Source organism: Canis aureus, chromosome 3, assembly GCF_053574225.1.
Source record: "Canis aureus isolate CA01 chromosome 3, VMU_Caureus_v.1.0, whole genome shotgun sequence".
Taxonomy (NCBI): domain Eukaryota; kingdom Metazoa; phylum Chordata; class Mammalia; order Carnivora; family Canidae; genus Canis; species Canis aureus.
Window position 1 is genome coordinate 55,520,800 of NC_135613.1, and position 21,837 is coordinate 55,542,636.

At 52.2% G+C, this 21,837-nt stretch overlaps 1 protein-coding gene and 1 long non-coding RNA gene across 5 annotated transcripts in view; one reads left to right on the plus strand and one right to left on the minus strand.

The window, feature by feature from the left end:
- Nucleotides 1-3,877: 3,877 nt before the first annotated feature.
- Nucleotides 3,878-5,506, minus strand: LOC144305407 (uncharacterized). Its single transcript, XR_013372445.1, has 2 exons — nucleotides 5,382-5,506; nucleotides 3,878-4,511 (listed from the first exon to the last, which is right to left on the minus strand). It is a non-coding gene; the product is annotated as an uncharacterized LOC144305407 (long non-coding RNA).
- A 152-nt stretch (nucleotides 5,507-5,658) lies between these two features.
- The window catches only part of PIK3R5 (phosphoinositide-3-kinase regulatory subunit 5), a 66,537-nt gene continuing 50,358 nt past the window's right edge, over nucleotides 5,659-21,837 (plus strand). For all 4 annotated transcript variants that reach the window (XM_077892662.1, XM_077892666.1, XM_077892665.1 and 1 more), the window contains exon 1: nucleotides 5,659-5,779. The gene's annotated coding sequence lies outside the window, so the exon portion shown is untranslated. The remainder of the gene's footprint in view (nucleotides 5,780-21,837) is intronic.

Sequence of the window (21,837 nt, forward strand, 5' to 3'; positions counted from 1 at the left end):
TTAAAAAAATTTTTCAACGGGGTTTGCTTCAGGAGGCACCACAGTATAAATAATGCTGTCATGGAATGCCCTCATAGAGTAAATGGACAACTTCTTGTGCTTCTGCCCAAAGCTCTTTCCCCATAAGGTTCAGATGCTAAGCAGACAAGGTACAGTGGTCATATTCCCATTGGTTGTAACAACAAAGGACAGGCTTGGAATGAGCGGGAGGTGAAGGTTGGCCCTACCTCCACCAGCTGCTCCCAAGACGTCCGATTTAAATTTTAAGATGGTTAGCCTCTCCTATGTTGACCTTCTGGAACTTCCAGAGGAGGCCACTCTTCCTGGTCCATCCACAAATCCCTCTTCACAGGTTTCTGAATTTTTTTTAAAAGATTTTTTATTTATTTATTTATTCATGAGAGACACAGAGAGAGAGAGAGAGAGGCAGAGACACAGTCAGAGGGAGAAGCAGGCTCCATGCAGGGAGCCCGATGTGGGACTCAATCCTGGGATCAGGCTCTGGGCTGAAGGCGGCACTAAACCGCTGAGCCACCCGGCTGCCCAGGTCTCTGAATTTTGACCAGTGATACTTTTGGGCAAACCAGTCCACTTGAGGCATTAAATACATCTGAATGCCTTTAGGCTGCTCCAGGATGTTGGCATTCCTTGAGCGAACCCTACTTTTTCATGGCATATTACTCTTTTAACTAAAGGCTGAATACGGTTTTGTGCTTATTTTATTCCAGATTTTTATATCTGTATCATAGAGAAGACAGGTCTATAGTTTCCCTTTTAAGTTTTCATAACAGAAAATAAAAGGGGAAGTTTTTCAAATGTTTGTGAGATTTGGAACATTTATTTTTTGCTTTTTAAAGTTGATATAATATTACAGTTTTTGAATTACAAAAAATATTGCAAAGAGAGTTCCCATAAAACTTTCAGCCAGTTTCCCTAAATATTAGTATAGAACATAGGAGCGTGATTATTGAAATCAGGAAATTAATATAGATGCAGTACTATTGATGAACCTATAGACTTCATTCAAATGTTAGCAATTGCCCCACTAATGTCCTTTTTGTTGGGCCAGGATCCAGTCCAAAATCCCTCACTGCCCTTACCTGTTGTGTGACAATCTGTGACAGTCCCTCAGTCTTCTATTTCCTTACTGTTACACTGTTGGAAGATTTTGTAGAATGTCCCTCAATTTGATTTAGTCTGATGTTTTCTTTTTTTTTTTTTTTTAAGTCTGATGTTTTCTTATGGTTAGGTTGAGATAAAGGACTTTTGTTGTTGTTTTTAAGGATTTTATTTATTTATTCATGAGAGACACAGAGAGAGGAGATAAAGGACTTTTTTTAAAAAGATTTATTTATTTATTTGAGAGAGAGAGAAAGATAGAGAACAAGCCCGCACTTGCACGGAGTAGGGGCAGAGGGGGAGAGGGACAAGCACTGGGGAGCCCGACAATGCAAGGCTCAATCCCATTACCCACGAGATCATGACTTGAGCTGAAATCAAGAGTCAGATGCTTAACCGACCGCATTACCCAGGCACCCTGGGGAGGGTGAGCTAAGGTATTTTTTTTTTTTTTACCAGAAAGCCATAGAAATGGTGTGCTCTTCTTAGCGCATCAAATCAAGAGGTAAACAATATTGCTATATTGGGGAATAATAAAGGGAATATCGCAAGTGGGCCTTGTGATGATACTGCCCATATTTTTCACTTGGTTAAGGAACATTCTCCCTGGTTTCTCCACTGCCAAGTTACTATTCTTTGCTGTGTAGCTAACAAGTGTCTTGTGGGGGAGCTACTTGAAGTCTAAGCAAGGAACCCACTCATCATGACACCTTTGGCCACCACCTGAGCATCCATTGATGATTCTTACCTGCAAAACTTATAACTGTGACGTCTGCCAAATGGTGATGTTCTAATTACACCACCTCCTACCTTTAGTCATGGAGTCCTACCACTAAGGAAGCATTGTCTCTTCCTCTCTATTTACTTATTCATTTATTCAACGTTAGTGTTTCCTTGGTGATTATTTTCAGAGCATTGACAATAAATGTAAGAAGAATAAAGCAGAGATTGATAGACTCCTCTTTGAAAACATAAGACAGGGGCGCCTGGGTGGCTCAGTGGTTGAGCGTCTGCCTTTGGCTCAGGTCATGATCCCATGGTCCTGGGATCCTGGGATCAAGTCCCACATCGGGCTCCTCACAGGGAGCCTGCTTCTCCCTCTGCTTATGTCTCTCTCTCTCCCCCCCCCCATGTCTCTCATTAATAAATAAATAAAATCTTTAGAAAAAAGAAAGAAAACTTAAGGCAGTGAAAAGAAGGAGAGAGGTTACAGGTAGACATACTTTTTTTTTTTAAAGATTGATTGATTTATTTATGATAGACAGAGAGAGAGAGAGAGAGAGAGAGGCAGAGACACAGGAGGAAGGAGAAGCAGGCTCCATGCCGGGAGCCCGACACGGGACTCGATCCCGGGACCCAGGATCGCGCCCTGGGCCGAAGGCAGGCACCAAACCACTGAGCCACCCAGGGATCCCCTAGACATACGTTTTTAAATGGAGCAGCAACAAAGAGCTGTACAAAGTGGTACCTAAGAAATACAAATCAAAACCACAATGAGATCCCACCTCACACCAGTGAGAATGGGGAAAATTAACAAGGCAGGAAACAACAAATGTTGAAGAGGATGTGGAGAAAGGGGAACCCTCTTGCACTGTTGGTGGGAATGTGAACTGGTGCAGCCACTCTGGAAAACTGTGTGGAGGTTCCTCAAAGAGTTAAAAATAGACCTGCCCTACGACCCAGCAATTGCACTGCTGGGGATTTACCCCAAAGATACGCAATGAAACGCCGGGACACCTGCACCCCGATGTTTCTAGCAGCAATGTCCACAATAGCCAAACTGTGGAAGGAGCCTTGCTGCCCATCGAAAGATGAATGGATAAAGAAGACGTGGTCTATGTATATGATGGAATATTCCTCAGCCATTAGAAACGACAAATAAAAAAAAAAAAAAAAAAAAAAAGAAACGACAAATACCCACCATTTGCTTCGACGTGGATGGAACTGGAAGGTATTATTCTCAGTGAAATAAGTCAATTGCAAAAGGACAAATATTATATGGTCTCATTCATTTGGGGAATATAAAAATTAATAAAAGGGAATAAAGGGAAAGGAGAGAAAATGAGTGAAAATATTAGTGAGGGTGACAAAACATGAGAGGCTCCTAACTCTGGGAAACGAACAAGGGGTGGTCGAAAGGGAGGCGGGCGGAGGGTTGGGGTGACTAAGTGATGGACACTGAGGGGGGCACTTGGCGGGATGAGCACTGGGTGTTATGCTATATGTTGGCAAATTGAACTCCAATTAAAAAAAAAAGTGGGGGGATCCCTGGGCGGCTCAGCGGTTTGGCGCCTGCCTTCCGCCCAGGGCGCGGTCCTGGAATCCTGGGATCGAGTCCCGCGTCAGGCTCCCTGCATGGAGCCTGCTTCTCCCTCCTCCTGTGTCTCTGCCTGTCTTTCTCTCTATGTCTATCATAAAAATAAATAAAACTTAAAAAAAAAAAAAAAAAGTGGTACCTAACCAGGGAGCCCGAGTGGCTGTAGTTCTAAGTTCTGGCCAATAGGTGTCAGGTGTTGTTCAGATCTCCAGGTCAGTGGCCTGCCCTCTGAGGACAGGGAGACAAAGGGGGAGCCCAGCAAGAGGGAAGGATAGGGTGCAAGCCCAGAGGATGCAGGATGGAACTAAGTGGGCGTCATGGGATGCTCAGCTCCCTGGCAGCGACCTCTAACAGGCAACTCTGCTTTGTCTTTCCTCCATCTTCAGTTTTAGGAATACCAAGGATGCGGAGGAAGTCAAGGATGCCATAACTTCTCCAGCATTTCATTTTATTTATTTTATTATCTTATTTTACCTATTTTATTTTTACAGATTTTATTTATTTATTCATGAGAGATACACGCAGAAGGAGAAGCAGGCTCGATGTGGGACTCGATCCCAAGACCCCGGGATCATAAGCCAAAGGCAGACACCCAACCACTGAGCCACCCAGGCATCCCACCTCCAGTGTCTTCTTGAGCCTGGCAAGTGATCTCAATCCACTACGTCAATCCGGGATGCACTGCGCCATCCTTGCGACTCAGTTCCTGATTCCAGGGCAGTTCCGCTCCCATCGTCCCCACCCTGGCCACCTCGGGGCTGTCTCCGTCTTCCCCCTTCTCCTTTTATTTTTTTCAGATGGAAAAGAGTGGGGACTGGGGAGACTAGAGTCCTCGCCCACCTTATCAAGTCGTGTGACCTCAGCGTGCCCTCTCGGGCTTTCGTGGCTCTGGTTCCTTACTTGTGAAACCGGCTTGCGGGGGTCCGGGGTCGGGTTGGTGGATGACACATAGGAGGACCGGCGGGGTGCTGGGTGCTCCTCCTGCGCTCACTGTTGACTGGAACTGGACCTTCGGGCTCCACCAAGGGTACTTTCTGTTTCTGCATCTTTGGGGAAGTTGCTGTTTCTTGGTATTCTGGGAGTCAAGAAAATAACAGTCATTGGCATTCACGTCTCTCCAAGCCTCAGGTAGGGCTGTGGCTTTTGACCAACAGTAACGAAAGACCTTGTGGCCAGTTTCAAGCGCCTTGTGCAGATATTGTGACACAGAGTCCCATTCAATAGTGGAAGTGGGAATTTCAGCCTTGTCCTTTGCTGATTTATTTTTTAAAGATTTTATTTATTCATTCATGAGGGAGGCAGAGACACAGGCAGAGGGAGAAGCAGGCTCCCTGCGGGGAGCCCGATGTGAAGCTGATCCCAGGACCCCGGGGTCACGTCCTGAGCCAAAGGCAGATGCTCGACCGCTGAGCCACCCAGGCGTCCTGCCCTTTGCTAATTCTGACATCAAGAGCTATTCTTTCCCTGCGAGGGCTGCCTGCACAACTTTCCCTCGTGTTAAGTGTGCAAACGAGGCACAGGCCAGCGTAGGGGATCCGGAGATATCCTGGCAGCGTGGTCTGTAGGGGGAAAGGAAAGGGGCAGGAAGCGAGCGCCGGACTCTGGAGACCACTTGTCCTCGGGCCTCGGCGGTGACAGCCTCCGGGGGAAGAAGCGGCGGGGAGTCAGGCGGAGGCTGAAAGCCTGCCTCCTCGCAGAAGGGTGGGGGTCCAGGCGGCCGGCTGCGCGCCAGGGGTGCAGGCATTTTCAAGGTTAAGAGCACCCAAAAAAATAGAAGTAGGAGGAGGAAGTGGGGCGCTGGGTCGCAGCGAGAGAAGGAAGCAGCTCGTCGGAGCTTCCTCTTTCTCCTCCTTCCGCGAAGCCCCCACCCCAAGTCTCCCGCCCGCTCCGCCCACCCTCTCGGCGGGGCCGCGGCCGCGCTTCCGCCCCCCGGGACCCGCGGCACCTGACTCCCGGGGGTCGCGGGTGCTCGGGGCCCCTCGGGCCGTGGCCGCCCTGGGTACCCAGCGGGCCTGTCCCTTCCAGGGCACACGCGCGCCGCGCGGGGCCGCCGCTCGGGTGCTGCGCGGGGTCCGGCGGGGCGGGGAGGACGCGTGGGCCGCGGGGCCCTCCCTAGTCCGCGCGCCCGGCCGCCAGGGGGCGCTGGAGACCCGCCGGGGCCCCCGGCCCGCCCCGGCCCGCCCCGCCCCGGCGTGGCCCCGCCCCCGCCCGCCGTCGGAGCGCAGCCCCCGCCGATGCTGGGACTCGCCGCGCCGCCGCTGCCCGGCGCCGTGGTCCCGACCGCACGCGAGCCGCGGGGAGTCGCCGCTGGAGACGGGGCTCGGCGCCCGGCGGGGACTGCAGGTGCGTGGCCGGGAGGGCGGCGAGGGCGCGCGGGGCGGGGCGGGGCGGGCGCGGCTGGGGGCCGTCGGGGAGCGGTGCTGCCGCCGCTGTGCCCGGCCCCGGGGCACGGAGGTCCGCGCGCCCGCGTCCCGATCCTCCCGGAGGCAGAAGGGAAGGGACCCCCGGGGCGGTGCGTGTGGCCGCGTCCTCCGAGGGGGGGTCAGGAGCCCGCAGCCCCTCGGCCTGGGGACGGCGGCGGCGAGCGCGGCCAGGACCCCGCGGCCAGGACCCGGCCAGGACCCGCCGCCCTTCTGGGGCGCCGCCCGTCGGCGCGCGGGCGCAGGAGCCGCCTCTACCCCGGGTGTCCCCGCGCGACTCCGCCGCTGCGCGGGTGCAGGTGTGTGTGCAGGTGCGGGCGCGGGCGCGGGCGCCTGCGCGCTGGCCCGTCCCAGGCCCGGGGTAAAGAAGCGAGAGGTTCAGGTCAGTGGGAGGAAGGCGATGGCTCAGGGGGAAAGGAACGCGAGATGAAAGCGGCAGGATGTGGTATCGAGTGAGTTAACAAGCCTCTGCGCCGAGAGGAGGGGTGGATTCGGGCGAAATGAGGGCTAAAAGTAGGCCAGGGCTGCCCGGAAGGCCCCTTCTGGATTGCCCTTCCCTTCCTCCGCCCCGTGGTCGCGCACCTTCTCATCCACACCCTTCCTCCTGGCCTGGACCACCTGGTAAGGCGCTGGCGCCCAGAGCTCGCCGGAGCACCCATGCCCCAGGCCCCAGCCCCGGCTTTCAGGGGGGTGGTCTGCAATCTGTATTTTTCTAAAATTTGAATAAGCTCCTTCAGTGATGCACTGGAGCCATGGCTTGGGAGCCCGGTGTGGTGTGGAAAGGAGACCAGAGTTGCCGCTGGGGTCTTGCTGTGTGACCTCCAGCCCCTTCTGGCCCTCCCCCAGCCCATTGCCCTGTGTGGAAGACGGGCTCTAATTAGTGGCCTCACCGGGGCTGTGGGGAGCTTACATGAGAAACCCCAGTGGGCTGACCTCCCAGCTGCACATGGGAGCTGCTTCCTGGATGTTTGCAGAGCGAGAGTATGGGGGATCAGGGGTTCCCCTGCTTCCTCTGTGTGCCCATCCTGGTGTAGGTCCAGGAAGACAAAGAAGGTTTCCAATGGTCAAATTATCTTTTCCTGGGTACCATCTCTTTTCAGGACACCTTTCCTTGCTTTTTGAAGCATAAGCAGCCAGGACTGTGGGGACAGGTGGGTTTGGGGGTCTTTGTATGCTAGACCCCATTGGGGTTTTAAGCACCATCCCCCATGTACACACCTCCAGCGTAAGTGGGAGATGATGACCTTCTCTCCCCAAGCTGTGATGGAAGCAGGCCTCCTCGGCCTCCCTTTCTTGGTTCCAATGCTGCTCTGTTTGTTTCTTCCAAGAATAATCAGTGGAAGCTAAGTGGTGGTACTAGGTGAAAAGCACATTTGGAGGGGTAACGATGATGAGGCTCCCCATGCTGATCAGGGGCCCCCTGGCTGAGAAGTGGCAGAGGAGGAGAGCCAGGAGCCTGTAGCTGCCTCTTGGCTTGGGCAGCCTCGAGGCCCCACCTCCAGTGCACCTGAGTACTCAAGCCCTGCTGACTCTGCCTGCATTCCAAGAGGCTCACCCCAGTGGGCTGACCTGGCCAGCCCTGAGGGATACCTGCGGATCAAAAGTCTTTTTTGGCTCAGCTGTGAGTGGGCTGAAGGCCTGGATCACCTTCTTAAGAGAAGAAGCTTCTAGAGGGGCCAGATAGTGACGAGTGGTCACGCAGGAGTGAGGTGGTAAGGTTGACTTTTAAAAAAATTTTTTTAAACTTATTTTTATTTATTTATGATAGACATAGAGAGAGAGAGAGAGAGGCAGAGACACAGGCAGAGGGAGAAGAGGCTCCACACCAGGAGCCCGATGCGGGACTCGATCATGGGACCCCAGGATCGCGCCCTGGGCCAAAGGCAGGCGCGAAACCGCTGAGCCACCCAGGGATCCCGGTAAGGTTGATTTTTGAGCCTCGGGCACTGATGTGGGTGGGAAGGGACAAAAGGAGCGTTACATATGACTTGTGCCCCAAGGGAAGATGAGACATTCCCAGAACAAATGTATATGGCATATTAGGATATTCCATCAATTTGAAGACGTACATGTTTTCACATTTTAACAGCTCAGAAATCAAGATGCTTCTCACCACCTATGGCATCTTACCAAAAAATAGCAATATTTCTTTCTTGGTAGCACACAAAATAATGCTATGCCGTACAATGAAGGCCTCTTCAATGCTGCTAAATTCAATGTATGTTTTACAGATGGGGGGGGGGTGCACAGAATTATGTCATCCCATAAGTGAATTTGCACACATTGATTTTTCCAGTAGCTCTCCCTCCTAGATGCCACAACTTTTTGCCGTACCCGGTTGCAAAGGAACATCTTTGTCAGATGTGCTGCTTGCCTCTATATAAAGATGCTGCATAGTATGTTATTTAATAATTTCTTGGAAACCATCACATGGCTCTACCTGCTGTTTTCTTCGGTACCTTGGGTCTGCTCAGGACAGTTTCTGCCCCTTTTCATTTATCTTTCTTTATTCAGGATCTTTTGAAGGGTCAGCTGTAATGTCCTGGTGTTGGGCCCTGTGGGCTTAGCACGTCATGTCCATTTGTTTTCATGGTCACACCCTGGGGTAGCTACAACTGTTCTCTGAATTTTACCTGTCAGGAAACTAAGGACCGAGGCCTCACTGCTAGAAAGTGCCAGAGCTAGGCTGACTCTGGTCCGTTTGTTCCTGACCAGAGATGGCCAAGCCCAAGTGACATCTTGCGTGTGCTTGGGGGCATGAGGTGCGTGCCCTGTAGGGCATGACTTTTGGGGCATGAATCATGGCCCACTACGGGGTCTTTTCTGTTTGCTTCAGGCTCGTGGAGGTGGGTTCTGGATAACTGGGGGTTTCAGCAAGGTGCCTTCTGGATAAGGGAGATAAACTGTAGCAAGGTGCACCGTAGGCCTGAGAAATAGGACCCAGTGGGCGACTGGTGGCACAGAGCAGGAGCTGGGTCCTTCTTGGGTCTGGTGGGTCTACCATCTAGGGTACTAGGCATTGGGCTCTAGAGTGTGGCCTCAGTGGGAGACCCCAGCCTCCAGCCTCATGCCAGCTCCCTGCTCAGCATTTCTTCTGTTGCCATGGTCACATGCAGCAACCAGTCGGAGCAAGATTTTTAACTGTAAACAGCGAGCCAGGTCTCCCGCCAGCCGCTCTGGGCCACCCTGCTGCTTTATCTCCTGAAGCTCAGGCTAGCCTGAGCTACCTTTGCACCTGCCATTCCTTCTCTGCCATTGCCCTTCCCTTCCTCTACTGCCCTGTGGACCATGACTCCATCCTCCCATTCAAACCTCATCATCTTTGAAGTCTTTTCCAATCTGCTCCAGACTCTGTGGCTCCGATCACTCCTCCCACCCTCACCGCCTTCCTGGATACCTCGTGTGTCCTCCTGCCGGGGCACTGACCACTCTGGCCTGCAGGGTCTGGCCAGCAGCCTGTTGGCTGGCTCACCTGAGCCACCTGATGCTCTGTGAGGCTGTTAAGCTGTCACATGAACTGCTCCCCTGCCCCCCCCGCCCCAGGATGTCAGAGGCAAGAAATCCATGTGCTCTAACCGTGGGAGTTGCCCGCATGCAGGAGGGTGGGGTCAGGAGGGAGGGGTATGCTTTTCATTTTCATGTCCTCTGGAGTCTTCTTGCTGCTGTTGTTGACCTAGGCAAATGAGGCTGTGTGGTTTCCTTGGTGGGGGCAGGGCTGGGGCATGAGGGCTGAAGGTGGCTCTGGGCTGGTTAGCCTTGTTTCTGCCATCTCCTCCACGTGACCTTGGGTCCGCCCCCTGCATATCGCTGAGTGTCACTTCTCACCTGCATGCAGGTACATGGCAGGTGGTCTTCCTGCATCCCACTGTCCCTTCGCGTGCTCAGCGCTTCTCCACCGAACACCTCCCTTGTGCCGGGCACGAGCGGGGCTCTCTCGGGTCGTCCTGAGCAACACGGACGCTGTTCCCACCCTCATGAGATTAGTCGGGTGGGCCACACACGAGACACACATGCCATTTCACCCCAACTGGGAGAATTAGTGGGGGCCTCGGATTTTCCATAAAGGGAACGCCCTAGAGTTTGGGAGTGAAGGAAAGTCTTCCCTAGCGAACTTGTATTCATGACGAGAGACTTGAGAGATCTGGCATAGGAAGAAAAAAGATATAAAATATAGTAACGTATACCTAAAACATGGGGCGAAGAGGAGAAAAGAATGGGTTCAAACTTAACTGTCAAGTTAGTATAGACTACTATTTTCAGAAGAGGTTAAGGAATGCCAATAACAATAATCCCTAAAATCAGTGGGCACCTGCTATGTGGTCTTGGGTGCCACCCATGAGGTGTCCCTTTCAGCAACTCCGAGGGCTATCCTGGGCCTTCCTCTCCTGTGAGCACCAGTAAAGCACCTGCTGGCAGGTAGCTCGCCCGATGTGTGGCACAGATGAGGGGCTCAGCCCGCAGCCCCATCTCCGCCTCCCTGACCCCTGCCCTACACTCCGAGTCCAGTTCAGTGACGTGATGGCCATCAGTTGTGTTAGAGGTGCTTCTCTTTTCCCTGGCACTGATCATCAGCAGGGAGCATGTTTCACCGCAGCCGTGGCTCCTGGCGGGTGTCCTGTGCCTTGGTGCTTTCATGTCGGCCACAAGCAGTGAAGGGAGCCCCCACACCCCGAAAACTGCCATGTAGTCCATGTGGCCTTCATTCTGTGCCTCTTCAGAGCGGCTGCTCTTACAGGGTTAAGAACCCCTGGTTTTCTGTCATCCGCTCACGCTCCCCACATCCCTCTCTATCCAGAGTTGTCTTCTCAACCCAGGTGCTCAGCTATGCAGGGCTTGGGGTCTGAACGGTGGGGGGCGGAGGGGTTGACTCTCGGCACAAGGCAGATGGTCACACAGCCACTTGCATGCAGCCGGGCTGAGGCAGCCCACCTCCTCGGTGTGTGTTCTGGGTTAGATCACATCTACCCCTACAGCACTCACAGGAGATTCTCGAACTCTCTCTAGATAATGGGCTTCCTTGGTCATGCAGATGGTAGATTACCTGGCTCCCCTCCCCCGCCAGAAAAGAAAGCACATGTGTGCGCACACGTATGCGAGTTCTCTCCCTCTCTCTTTCAGAGTCTTGCATGAAAGGTCAGGGTCTTCTCAGGCCTTTGTAGTTCACTGGGGAAGCCAGCTGAATAACCCTCATTCTCAAAAACAGGACTTTCTCACCACCGATTTGTTCGGGTAACCCCCGGCACAGCTCCACATGAGAGGGCTGTGGCCGGAGGCCAGCTGGGGGTGGTGGTGGGTGACTCGCCGGTGAGCTGTCAAGGTGGTCTGGGTGTGTGTTGGGGGGGGCTTGCAGGGGATGAGTTCCCTGACCACTCACTGAGCACACCCTCTCCCCCCAACTATGCTTACACTTTCTGGATTTCTCATCAAGTCTTGAATTCAGGCCATTTTCAAGAAGATAAAAGAGCATTATTTTTGCTTACGGCATCCTTACAAAAAGCCCTCTGCTGTGTCCCAGCATTGCTCTTCCTTTACCTCAGGTGCTCACAGCTCCCAGAGCACCAGGGACCGGCCCCCGTCTGGGGGTTTGTGCTCTGAAACGTGGGCCCCGGTCAAGTGCCACGTGCAAAGGAGCTTTTCCTCAGTTCTTCATTGCTAAGGATTTTTAGAAGCATGAGTGGAAGTTAAGTCTGTCAGACAGTTCTGGAAGCATCTGCCAGGAGATCCTCAGTAGGATGGTAGGATTCTGTCCTTTTGCCTTGATGTCAGTTTGTGTCACACAATGATGTCATTAATTTCCTTGAATGGAGCCCTCCCCATGCTTCTAGAAGAAACTGTTTGGTCAAGGCATTTTGTTCTTTTATTTATTTATTTTTAAGATTTTTATTTATTTATTCATGAGAGACACAGCAGAGGGAGAAGCAGGCTCCATGCAAGGAGCCCGATGTGGGACTCGATCCCAGGATCCTGGGATCATGCCCTGAGCTGAAGGCAGACGCTCAACCGCTGAGCCACCCAGGTGTCCCATTTTGTTCTTTTAATACAGTGCGATGCTTGACTGGCTCAGATCCTCTTTCGGATTTTTTGCATCCTTCCTTGTAAAGTCAGGTCAACCTGCATTTTCCTCTTTTTCTGTCCATTGTCAGGTGTGGAGGAGCTGGCCTTGCAAAGCGATTTTGCAAGGAGTTTCATCTCCTGCACTGCAGGACCGCGGGTCAGAGGAGGGGAGCGATCTGTTCCTGGAAAGTGAGGGCAAAGGCTCCAGTTTTTAGTTCTTCACTGCACATCCTGGCTTCCGGGATGGGAGGGAGGCCCAGGCCGCCTTCCCCTCCTATTCTACCTTCCCGAAACTTCCAGGCACATGCCTCACCAGCGGGTGCCTGGGTGTCACTTATGATTCTTGGCCTCCAACAGCCAGCCACAGATTTCCATGCCCTTGGGCTGCGGCATGGCCCAGTTCTACTCTAGGTGCCGGGTCTAGCTGGGATGCTGATCAACCACTTCCCACGCAGATACAGGTTGCTAGGACAGTGATGATGTCGTGCAAAATGACAAAAGAAGCAGAGGGTCTTCCCCTAACAAGAGGGGGACAGGGACAAGTTGTATCTATCCCCAGATGTCTGAAAGGCAGTGTCCTTGGGAAAAGGTGAAGGCTGTCTGTTCCATGAAGATCATTCTCCAGGAAGAAAAAAAAAAAAAAAAGAAGCATGGCCTAAAGAGGCCACAGCTTGCTGCAGGGAAGATCTTGGACAAATTCAAAATAGATCCATAATGGGCTGGGTGGCCTTGTGGTAATGAGTTCCCCACTGGGGGAGGCATTCAAGGGAAATACATGTCATAGGGAGACACGATTGCCGTGAGAATGGAGGCCAGCACTGCTCCATTCCCAGATCTCTAGTTCTCCAAATCATAGTGGCCAAGTCTGGCGGGTTGTATACAAATGGGTTGTTCTGAGAACATAATTTGAATTTAAGAAGTTGGGTGGCCATGAATAAACAAATCCCGAAGCTGGCCAGTTCCCCTACAAATCCCACAGCCTGTTCCCCCAGAGCAGGGGTGCTTTGGCGTTGGGAACCAAGTGTAGCCATCCATGGCAGGGAGACCCTGGAGCTGCCACTGGACCCGGGAACCCTGGCCCACGTCCCGTGGGTGCCTGGCCTTTTGCTGGGCTCTCTTGCCTTTAGCTGCTTCCAACACCTGGTGAAGAATGCACATCGAGCCCTGCACTCTGAGGATCACCTTACTGGGCGGCTGTCCCAGGCCCACCTGCCCGACCTCCAGGGGGACCTGGGGATTAATGACCTCTTGTTTTGGGGGCAGTTTTGAGCAGTGTTTCAGAGGCCTTTGTGTTTTGCATTCACTTCTGTACTGACATCTCGGGAGTTTCATTCTGAGAAAACTAAAAGTCAGAGTTTTCCTTGGCTTGGCGCTGCGCTTAAGGGAACCCAGGGGGCTGGGGCGTGACGTCCTCTACAGGGTGGCTCCATCCAAGGTCACCAGTGGCTTGGTGATGGCCAATCCCAGTGGCCGCCTCCTGCCAGGTGTGTCTCCCGGGTCCCGGCACCCCGCCTGTGCCTCCAGGCCCCCACCGGCTCTCTGTGCTATTTCAACTTCAATTCCTGCTTGGAGCCCTGCTCCTCACCCACAAAGCAGGCTTCCTCTGCGGACTTCCCCATTCTTGTCTCTGTGACAACAGCCTCCTGGACTTGAAACCTTGGAGTCACCTCTGGGTCCTCCCTCCGTCTTCCTGTTGGCCACTCTTGGGCCACTTGCATGATGCCTCCTTTCCTAGGGGTCTGGCTTCTCTCACTTCCCCACTACTCCCCCTGCCACGCCATTTAGCTTTGGTCACGGTACACCTGCCCCAGGGGTCTCTGGGCCACAGCTTTCCTTGCTTTACCAGCAGACTCTTCATGATGGTGCTCTGGTAACAGCCTGCCTCCCAGGGGAAGCCAGAGTCCCTGGCTCCCCTCCCCGTTAAGGTGTCAATGCCAAATCCTGCTCTTTGAGTCTTCCATGAAGGCTCAGCCCTTCTCCAGCCAGGCTGCCTGACTCAGTTTCTCCAGGGACCTAAATGTGCTCTGGCCTTGCCCATTGCTCCTCCCGATGAAGAGACTCCCCAACCGTTGTGTTTAGTACCTTCTCCCCATTGCCTGGCAGGGCCAGGGTTTGGTGATGCTCAGTCAGTGTTGGCCGAATGAATGATTGCCTGGGCCAGCAGCCAGCCACGCAGAGGAGGCCCTCAGATGGCAGGTGATTGACCCCCATGTGAGATCCTGTGGGGTTCAATCATCCCCCTACTCAGGGACTGCACCCTCCAGGCACCCGCAGTAGATTCTGTGGGCATCCCAAGGAGCAAAATCCTGTATCTCTGCCTTCCTGTACAGGGCAAGGCAGATGTTCCGTCCCTCCCCTCTCCCCACTGCCATGGCCCTCCAGGCCCCAGGAGCCCCTTGCAAACTCCGCATGCAGAGACCCCACTCCTTGGGAACCCGCCCTCCACCTTCCAGGTGAGTCAGATTTAAGACAGCAGTTCTGTGAGTCCGACAGTTGGGGAAGCCCCGGGGAGCCACCCCCAAACAAGTCACTCCCAGACTGCTGGCCACTTCTGTATAGTGAGTAGGAGCCTGGGGAAGTAAGTGTCTGTTTGCAACATGATGTTTACAAGGCTGAGGGGCTTCCTGTCCTACCTCCCCCGCAGGCTGTGGGGCAATCAGGAGCCGTGTTTTCAGGGGGAGCGGGGCAGAGACATGCTTGGAGGATTTCTGGGGATTCTTCAGACATCCCCAGGGGTGCCTGGCCATGCCAGCCTTGGAAGGGGCCAAGGGAGGTGTAGGACCCAAGTTTTAAGTTGGGAGAAAGTTAAGGACTAGCAATAAGCATTAGTTTGCATGTTGCCCTTTAAGGCGTATAAAGCTTTGTTGACGAGTGTGGCTCTGCTAGTCCAGTGGGAACCCTTTAGAGCAACGGGAGACCCCCTCTGTCACTCCCAAGCAGGGTGATGGGTTGGGGTAAGCAAGGATAAGGTTCTTTTTTTGTTTTTCCTTTCTTTTTTCCCCCCCCCCTTTTTGAATGGGAGTAATGGTTTGTAGAAGAAAGAAGGCTTTCTGGGGGGGAGGAGAGAGGACTGGGAAAGACTCCCCAGGAGAGAGAACCCTCCCATCCCGATTCATCTGACATGGACTGTGATGCTACTCTCTGTGCGCACCTGAGAAACGAGCCAAGGGGACTGAGACTGGCCTCCCTGCCTGCCTCCTCAAACCTTTGTGGCAGCAGCTCTGGGGTCCCCCTAGCAGCCCGGAACCACTGCTCTGACACACACAGAAGAGCACAGGCTTGTGTCCAGGATCCCCTTCTATCTCTGTGACCCAATAGAAGCGTCTGGACGAGTCTGGTAAAGTGCCTTAGGCTCCAGGGGCCTGGGGACAGCGTTCCCTCTGCAGTAGCAAGCAGGTGATTTGGAGAAGGGGCTCACCATCGCCACCTGACTTCTCATGCCCCGAGATGGTTTTCTGCAGTGAATTCTGAACCAATTAGGAGAAAGGTGGTAGAGCAGGAGCTCCCCAGCTGCAGGGCAGAGATGCAGAGGACTCCTGTGACTTCATATCGGCCTGTGGGGTCATGGTGTGATAATAGTGGTTTGTGTATAAGGTGCTATAAAGATGAAAAAACAAAAACAAACAAAAACAAACAAAACAAAAAACAAAAAAAACCCCAACAACCCAAAAAACAAAAAGTAAAGGCATGGGTTTTTAAAGAAATTGGTCATAACACCCCCTCCTTTAGCTTGGCTGGGGGAGGTTGTTTGAGGGGGAGATGAGAGGTGGTGTCAGAGAAGGACTAACCTTGGGTGCATCCAGAGAACACACTCATGAGCTAGTGGTGCTAGGGAGCTCAGGCCTATGGCATGTGAGCTGTGTGGGTTGGGAGAGGAGGCTGTGCTAGAAGGTACCTGAGTCAGCTGGAAAAACAAGGTGCTGGGGACCTGGGGGAGTTGACAAGTGAGCTGTCACTATCCAACAATGTCCTGAGTGGACGGAGCATGCCCCTTCCTGGACCAAGGCTCTGCTGTGCTGGCTCTCCATCAGGACTCCTGAATGGGGAGTGTTCAAGAGATTGGGTCGGGGCCACAGATCTGTCCTACCTTGGGTCCAGAGCTGGGTCCCTTGGAGTCTACTTCCCCCACTCCGTCTCCACACTTAAGTGCTTTCAAAGATAAGAGATTACTTCTCACACTCCGTTAACTCCTGTGACCTTGTGACCTGCCTGGTACATGGAGTGGGCAACAGGATTATCTTTTTTTTTTTTTAAGATTTTATTTATTTATTCATGAGAGAGACAGAGACATAGGCAGAGGGAGAAGCAGGCTCCCTGCGGGGAGCCCAATGTGGGACTCGATCCTGGATCCTGGGATCACACCCCAAGCCAAAGGCAGACGCTCAACCGCTCAGCCACCCAGGTGTCCCCCCCCCTTTTAAATAAAGACTTGATTCTTTAGAGCAATTTTAGGTTTGCATTAAAATTGGGAGGAAGATGCCAGGATTTCCGGTACACCCCCCTACCCCCCATCCCATGCATAGCCTCCTTTGTTCTCAGCATCGCCCACCAGAATGTACATTTTTTAACCAAGAGTGAACCTCTGTTGACACATCATAGTCACATCATGTATTGACACGTCACCCAATGCAGAGCTCACTTGGGGTTCACTCCTGGTGTTGTGCGTTCTATGAGTTTGGTAAATCTATAAAGATCTATATCCATCATTATAATGTTATACAGAGCATTTAGAATGCCCTAGAATCCTTCTGTGTGCTGCCTATTTATTTCTTCCTTTCCCACCACCCCTGGCAATCACTGATCTTTATCATCTTCTTAGCTTTGCCTTGGGCCATAATTGTTCACAAAACAGTCGGATCTTATTTAAGGAGGAAATGTTTATTTGTGGGTCCCATCCACCCAACCAGTCAGAGGGGATCTCTGATTCCCGTATCAAAACCATACCCTCTCCACTTGAATTGCTTCAGGACTAGCTGGTCAACCCCGTTTGCTCCAAAGAAACAAATCTTTAAATAATCGAGTCCCCACTGATGCTTCTCCAGTGTGGGATACACAGAGGTGGGCTCGCCATAGAGAAGATGCATGGTGCTCTTCTGGGGATATGACTTCACCTTTTATGGTGTGTCTCCTTACAAGAGGATTGGGGGGCACACAATGTGGTCTCTAAGGTCAGATCATAAAACATACTCTACAAATTTGGGGGAAATCCCACCAGCGGTATCTAGATGACACAGTGATAGCTCAAACAAAAATCTAACTTTACTACTTAGACAACTCCATATTGACTGAAATATTAGTTGTGTGTGTTGGTTTTCCTGTTGTATCAGAGAGACACAACATGGCGGTGGCGTAAACCAGAGGAGTTTACTTCTCTCTTGTGTAATGGGCTGAGTGTAAGCCATTCAGACTTTACATGACAGCTTCATAGGTTGGGAACCTGTGCTCCTTCCATCTTGTTGATCTTCCTGCTTGAACATGCGGCTTTCATCTAGTGGTACATAATGACTGCCGTAGCAGTGGCCATTGTATCTGCATTCCAGCTAGCAAGGGGAGGAAAGTGAAGAAAGAAGCCATGATGCAGACACTGCACTCATCAATATATACCTATATTCCAATAGCCAGAATGTAGCCACATGGTGACGCTTGGCTGCAATAGAGTCTGGGAAACGTAAACTAAAATTTCTAAACGTTAAATTATTATGGAAGAAAGAATGGATGTAGGGGGACAATTAGGAGTCTCGTCCACATTTGGACTCCCATTAGTTTGAGATCTTTCTCTTTTTTTTTTTTTTAAAGATTGTATTTATTTATTCATGAGAGACACAGAGGCAGAGTCACAGGCAGAGGGGAGAAGCGGGCTCCCTGCGGGGAGCCCATGTGGGACTCGATCCCAGGACCCCGAGATCACGCCCTGAGCTGAAGGCAGACACTCAACCGCTGAGCCATCCAGGCGTCCCAGTTTGAGGTCTTTCTGTATCCTCACTGTCATATAAAGGTTCTTTACCCTTCCGTTGTGTGGTGAGCATGCGTTCTGAGCTCTACTGAAAACTGTTAACAAAAAATGGCATTCTGTATCAAAAGCTGGAATCAACCCAAATGCCCATCTGCAGTGAGGGGTAGGCACAATGTGGCACATACGTGTAATGGAATATTATGTCGCCTCAAAAAAGAGTAAAATTCTGAGATGTTACGATATAGATGAACCTTCGAGACTTTATGTGAAATGAAATGAGCCAGTCACCAACGGACAAAGATGGCATGGTTCTCATACATGAGGAACCCAGAGTCGCCAAACTCCTAGAAGATGGAAGGAAGACCAGTGACCCCCCAGGGGCTCGGGAATAAGAAGAGGGGAGTCGAGGGGTGGGGGTTGGTGTTTCATGGGTATGGAATTTCATTTTGGGAAATGGAGAAGTTCTGGAGATGGATGGAGGTGGCGGCTGTGCGACAGTGTGAAGGTCCACAGCGCCACCAAGCTGTGTGTTTAAAGATGGCGCGCTGTCAAGGGCCAAACCAGAGTGCAGATGGAGATCCTCGACGCCCTTTTTGGGTGTGATTGCTGAGCCAGCGGTGAATCCATCCATCTGTTTCTTCAGCTGGAGCTTTTCCACGTTCTCACGGGGGCTCTAGCAGGACCTGCTCAGATCCGGAGATGCTGTTGTGCATCTTCTTGCATTACTGTGAAGTGAAGCCATCCCAGGCCCTGGTGGTCCCCGGGTCCTTTCCTGAATGTTCCCAAAGTGCCTTTAATGGTGTGCAGACAGCTCTTCCTGGGGGTGGGGGGTGCTGGCCGGCCCAAGATCCTACATTTTGCTATCCTCTAACGTTGGGACAGCCTTTCCTAGTGTCCATCTCTGTCCTTGTCTGCCTGGCCCACACTGTGCGTTTCTCTTGTACGTCTGTCATTTGCTTGCATTCTTCAAAGATTGTCGGTAGCAGCTCCCTTTCACAAACTCTGGTTTCCATAGGACTCTGAGGTGGATTTATCCTCATGCGCGATTCTCAGCTCATTTTAAGCAGCACAGTCTCTATTTGACTTCAGAGCCCTCTGTGGCAGCTGGCTCTCCCAGGCCTCCCTGCAACCCCCTCATTGGCGTGATCTTCTGAATCCCAAGGCTGATGGGTCGCTCGCCAGATGAAAAGTTGGCAAAGGCGGTACAAGGCCCTTGAATAAACCCTTAACACTTAGCCTGCTATCCAAGGCCATGCCCATCTGCCACCCCAGCCCATGGGGCCAAATCTCCCAGTGTTCCCTGTGTCATACTCTAGCCTCCAGTAGAGGCTGACCCCCTGCCCTTCCCGAAAGAGACCATGCTGTCACTTCTGTATGTTTTGCCGCTTCTGTGCCTAAATCCCACCTCTGTTCCATCTTCCTACCTCTGTGCCTGAATCCCACAGCAGTTGTTCCTTCCTGAACAGTTATCTTGGAAATTACCATCTAGAGAAGCCTTGCTAATTGCCTCCTCCCACCTCCCTCCTCTTCTTCCCTTGCACCTGCCCTGTATTAACCTACGCTGGATGCCTCATTCATTGGGTCCAGTCTCCTGTGAGTGGTGCTGCTCTGAACTTTGTGGTGCACATCCTTTTGAGTAAAAGTCTGTGAGGGGGAGTTGCTGGGACATGGGGCACGCACTGGTTGCCCTTGAGTGGGCACCGCTCACCAGTTTTTCCATTTGGTAAGTGGCTGTCCTGGCTTGCACACCCGCCTGCAGCCGTGAGGGTTCAAGGTACCTCACATCCTCACAAACAGGGTTTTCTATGTTTTTCATTTTGGCCAGTCTGGTGGGTATGTAGTGGTATTGCATCATGGTTTGAATTTGCATTTCCCCTATGACTAATCAAATCGAGCACCTTTTCATGTTTATTGGCCATTGGGAGAGCCTCTTTCATGCAAGATTTTTATTTAAGTCTTTTGCCCGTTTTTCCAGTGATTTCTGTTTTCTGTTTGTTGTTGGTGCTGAGGGTGGCCTGGTGAGGGTGGTCCTACTACCATGCATGGAGACTTCATGGGAGCCCATCTTGCCATCCAGGCTCGAGCTCTTTGGGATTTTTGGATCCCCAGGGCCTACTTGGACCCTCTAAAAGAGGACCCTGAATACGTGCTTGCAGTCGCTTAAATAAACCCTCTTTGATCTGTACTTTGCGGTGGGAAGACTGTTCTCTTGGAGAAAGAGTGATGGAGGAAATAGGTGGGGGAGACATTCTGCTTTCTCTAGAGCATCTGCAACTCCTGGCCCACCTGCCCAGAGTGACTAGCCTCATCCCCAGGCTTGGGTTCTGAAAATAACCCTACAGACCCTTTGTGATGTCCCTCATGATGTTCTTAAGCCTCGCTTTCCTGACATGCTCACCCCTTGCTCTTTCGTGTTCATTCTTTTTCTAAGGACCTCCCTTCCAGCTTTATCTCTGTGTATCCCAGAAATCATGCTGCTTCCCCAGCAGCGTGCGCGCGCGTGCGCGCACACACACACACACACACACACTCACACTTTCTTCCTTCAGGGAGACTCTGTGACTCGGCTCTGGTGTTTACTGTGCAGGGTTTTCTCCCCCCACTAAGTCATCCTCTCTGATTTCTTGACCTTCCAAGACATCAGATGATCAGAGGTACCACAGTTCATCAGATGGCTTGATTTTAACCTAAAGAGACTTGCCAGCTGCTGTCTCGGTGAAGCCTGCCACCATCCTGAGGTCTTGCTGTGACTCAGTCTGATGATTCATGTGAGAGAAGCAGCGTCCGTATCTCAGTCAGCAAGGCGTGTGTGATTCCATGCCCGTCTCTCTTCTTTTGACATCCTTGAAATCTCTTTATTATTCCCTCTTTAGTTCATTATTTGTTCCTTCCTCCAAAGAATATGTGCCAGGCCCTGGTAGAGCTTACATTCTAATTGGGCTGGAGGAAAAGAATGGGCAGCAGGTATGAGAACCAATCAGTAGCATGCACAGCCTGTCAGTTGGTGGTAAAGAGGTGGGAAGAATGAAACAGGATGTGCCAGAGGTGGGGTTTGCCAGAAGCCCTCACTGAGAACTAAGGTCAAGACTGGAAAGCAGTGAGGGAGTGAGCCTTGCCGACATCTGGGAGAAGAGCACTCCAGTCATCAGGAGGAGCAGGTGCAAAGGTCCTGAGGCAGGAGTTGCCACGGTCATGCCCGTCCTCAGGAGGTGGCACCTTCCATGCTGGTGTCAGCAGAGCTCAGTGTCTGAAGCGAGGGCGGTGTATTAGTCATGTTTGCATCTACCACGGCATCCAGCAAAATATCTTGTGGTCATATTCATTTGATAAGAGAAGTTTTTATTTGAGTAAATGAATATAGGTTGGACATCCTCTAAGGGCCCATTCATCTCTGAGTTGCTTGTGATTATCTTAGCTGCCTGGAGGACGGCCTCCATCTCTGAGCGGCTTTCTCTCTAGCCGTTCCATCTGGGCTCTTCTGAACACATGGTCCAGTAGCTTCCAGCCGTGTGGGCCAGCTCTCTGTCATGGTGTGGGGCCTCCCCAGGTATGTATGTTCCAGATGCTATTGCCATGTAACAAACCACAGTGGTAGAAGGCCAGCCATGTGAGTCCGCTCATGGATTCAGGGGGCCCGGAATTTGGCCAGGGCCCCACGGGGTTGGCTTGTGTGCAATGCCAGGAGCCTCAGCCGGGAAGATGTGGATCCCTGGCGACTGGACCTGTAAACCAGAGAGCCTACAGCGGCCTGGGCTTCCTCCTGGAGTGGCAACCTCCAGCTGGCTAGTCACATTTCTTACTCAGCTGCTCAGAGCTCCCAGAGCAAGGCCTCTAGCAAATGAGGCAGGAGCTGCTCCACCTCACAGCCTAGCTTGGGAAGCCACATAGCACCACCTCCGCTGTCATCAACTGGTTGAAGCAGTCACAAGCCCTCTCAGGTTCCAGCTGTTGATGGGTGAGGGGCAGGCTGCAGG